The sequence below is a fragment of the Camelina sativa genome, unplaced genomic scaffold (genome assembly GCF_000633955.1).
Source record: "Camelina sativa cultivar DH55 unplaced genomic scaffold, Cs unpScaffold00597, whole genome shotgun sequence".
Lineage (NCBI taxonomy): Eukaryota > Viridiplantae > Streptophyta > Magnoliopsida > Brassicales > Brassicaceae > Camelina > Camelina sativa.
The window spans coordinates 17,324-20,733 of record NW_010921749.1 but is presented as its reverse complement, the minus strand read 5'-3'; positions in this window follow the sequence as shown (position 1 = coordinate 20,733).

Here is a 3,410-nt window from a genome sequence, read left to right as displayed (position 1 = left end):
GGGCATCGATCCTAACCCCTCACTGGGCAAATGGAAATATTCATCCAAATCCACAGTAGGTTATTGGTGCGCCAGGCGTTCCTCGAACCCTGGTCCCCACCCTTTAACAACCTTCCCACAGGACAAGCTGTCACCAATTGGTAACGCCCGCGAACCAATTTGTGTATTTTTGGTGTGGGTGTCGATCGACACCCTTGGTGGCATCGATCGACACCACATTTTTTCCGGTTTGGTCGGGTTTGATTTAATTGCCGATTGGTTCGGTTTGGTTCAATTAAAACCCTAATCGTGTTGTTAAGTGTCTGAGACGAATTAGGGATTTCAGAAAAGTCTTTTATCGCCGTTTGTGAGAAAGAAGAGAGAAGAGAGTGTTCTTAAGCTTTTGGGAAAGGATTGGGAGATTCCTTGCTGTTCTTGAGAGTTTTGGAGCTGAGAAAGAGTTAGAAGCTTGCTAGGAGTGAGGATTTTGTTCCTACTGCTCAGAATCTTCCTGGAAAGAGGTGAGTGCTTGACCATGGTTGATCTAAGCATGAGATCTCTCTTGTTTGGGTGTTTTCTTTGCTGTTTGTGTTGTTTTGTTGCTTGGGTTCGTTGCTTTTGTGATTCCCAGTGGTCTCTGAGGTATTTGGTTGAGTTTGAGACGGTTTCGAGGTGGATTGAATCGGAAGTTCATCGTTTGGATTCGCGCAGATCGTGTCTGCAGAAGAGGCATCGATCGACACTGTTTGTGGAGCATCGGTCGACACTGTTTGTGGAGCATCGGTCGACACTCTCTTGTAGCATCGGTCGATACCAGTCCCAACCGAGACTTGTTTTCCTGGTTTGATGTATTGCTTGTGTTTGTTTGATTGCTTAGACTTGAGGGTTCTCAAATGCTTGTGTGTATAACCTAGTAGATGGGAGGACGGCCTCACTAAGTATTTATGATAATACTTACGCATCTCAATTGTTGTTTGTGGTGTGCAGGTATGTGACGTGGAATCATGGCGATGAGGAGGAGGATGATCTAGGGTCTCGTTTGTGTGTTGTTGGTCTTTGCTATATTGTTTATGATGGAACCTTGGTTAGAAATATGCTAGGTTGATGGTTAGTATGCTTAGGATTGTTATTGCATTGATGTTGTAATGGTTCTGTATGGTTGGTATGTTTCCGCTGTGTGTATTCGTTGTTATTGGTTTAAAGAGGAGTTGTGATTTGGGATGGTCTAGTTAAGTAGTATGGGCTGCTTTATTATATATTGTATTTATTATCATTATAAAAAAAAACGGGTCGGGTTGTTTCATTTTGGTATCAGAGCTTTTACGGTTCTAGGATGGTTAAATGGACGGTTAGAGCGGTTAGGAAGTTAATTGGGTGAATTATTTTCCTTTTGCTTGATGCATGATGTTGTGTGATGAAATTGATTATGAGTAGTTAGTCAATTTGTTTGCGGTATGGAGTCCTAGTATCATCCTCTTCGAGCCTTCAATGAGATTCCACGGTAAGTTGTATTTTGTGTATTAGAATTATTGTGTGCTTAGCCTTCTGTTCTGGGTAGTGCAGACGGCTAGAGAGGATGCTGTTGGTCGCGGTCGTGGTCGTGGTCGTGGGCGTGGTCGTGGTCGTGGTCGGGGACGAGGTCAGGTTCCTGAGGCCAGTGTGAGTGTGACCCAGAGCATGGCCAGTGAGGAGGTGGCGGAGTCACAGGTTCATCCTAGTGTGTCTGGAGACCAGGCTGGTTTGGGTGACGGCAGGGCGGATGGGCCCGGTGTCGGTCACGGTGTTGCCCCGGGTGTGGGGGTTGCAGCGGGAGGTGCTCCAGGCAGGGAGGATGTCTTGATGGACTTGCTAGCTCAGGTAGCTCAGGCTTTGCAGCGACTTCCAGCAGTTGTGCCGCCAGTGGTTGGTGGGCAGGATCCAGTAGTGCCGCCAGTGGGTGGTGGACAGGTTCCAGTGGTGCAGCCTGCAGCGGGTTTGCAGGCAGGTGTGCAGCCGGGGGCCGAGGTAGTGGATGCTCAGTATGTGCGGATGATGGAGCAGCTGCGGCATGTGGGAGCAGGGTATTTCTCAGGAAGTACCGATCCGAGTGTAGCGGATGAGTGGAGAGAGCGGATGGAGGATATTTTCCTTTCGCTTAGGTGTCCCGACCGGTACAGGGTGGATCTGGCAGTGTTTTACTTGTCAGGAGATGCTCGTGTGTGGTGGAGGTCGGTGACAGCACGGAGGGTGCAGCGGGGTATGTCTTGGGGAGATTTTGTGAGGGAGTTTAACTCCAAGTATTTTCCTCAGGAGGCTCTTGATCGTATGGAGGCACGGTTCTTGGGGTTGACTCAAGGGGACCGTACAGTGCGGGAGCTGGATGCAGAGTTCAGTCGGCTTGTGGGGTATGCAGGCCGGGCTTGGGAGCCAGAGTCGGCTCAGGTGCGGAGGTTCTTGCTGGCTTTGCGAGATGATCTGAGGACTCGGTGCAGAGTGAGGAGCTATGCTACGAGAGCGGAGCTGGTTGAGGTTGCAGCTAGGATAGAGGATGACTTGAGGACACAGTTGGTGGTGGTCAGTCCAGCGGCTCAGACAGAGAAGACAGTGGAGCAGGGCATTTCAAGCAAGGATAGGCAGTCGGAGCAAAGGCGTAAGAGGAGGCGGGAAGAGACGACAATGGCAGACCAGGGTAGCCAGAGATGCTATGGGTGCGGGAGCACGGATCACACGTTGGCAAACTGTCCCAAGAAAGGTGACTTGCTGGAGTACCATCGTTTGTGTTATCATTGTGGGGAGGAGGGGCATATCAGGCCTTTCTGCCCTAAGAGGAGGCAGATGATGGAGGTTGTGGCACAGCCGAAGGGAGGACCGGGTGCCCATTCCGGCGTTTAGTTTTAGCTTTTGTTTTTCATTCTTTCATTTTGTATTTTCGTTTGGATTTGTAAACGATTATTGCATTGAGGTTTTAATAAAAGTTGGAGTTATTTTGGATTTGAGAATTGTGGAAAAACCACTGGAAAGGATTAGCACGGAAATTCTATAAATGGAAGATTTCCATAAATAGAAGGGTGCTATAAATGGAAAGTTTCCATAAATAGAAAGTTGCTATAAATGGAAAGTTTTATAGGAGTTAGAGCTTTTCTATTTTTTTTTGAAAAGTGTATGGAAATACCTTGAGAGTAGGGTGTTCCAGGGTGACCGGGTGGTGGTCATGGTGGTGTTCGGGTGATGGGTTTTCGTGAAGGCGCAATGCTAAAAGAGGAAAGTTTCTAAAAATAGAAGTTTCCAGAAATGGAAAGCGTTGAGGTAGATCTAGTCGGGAGATACTCGTTGACATCAGACTTGTTTGCTCAAGATTGTGTGGGCCTAACTCATGTGATACCGATAGCTCGATGGACTTTGTGGCCAGAGAGTGGGAGTGGTATGTTTGCTTCGGATGACGATCCGAGAGC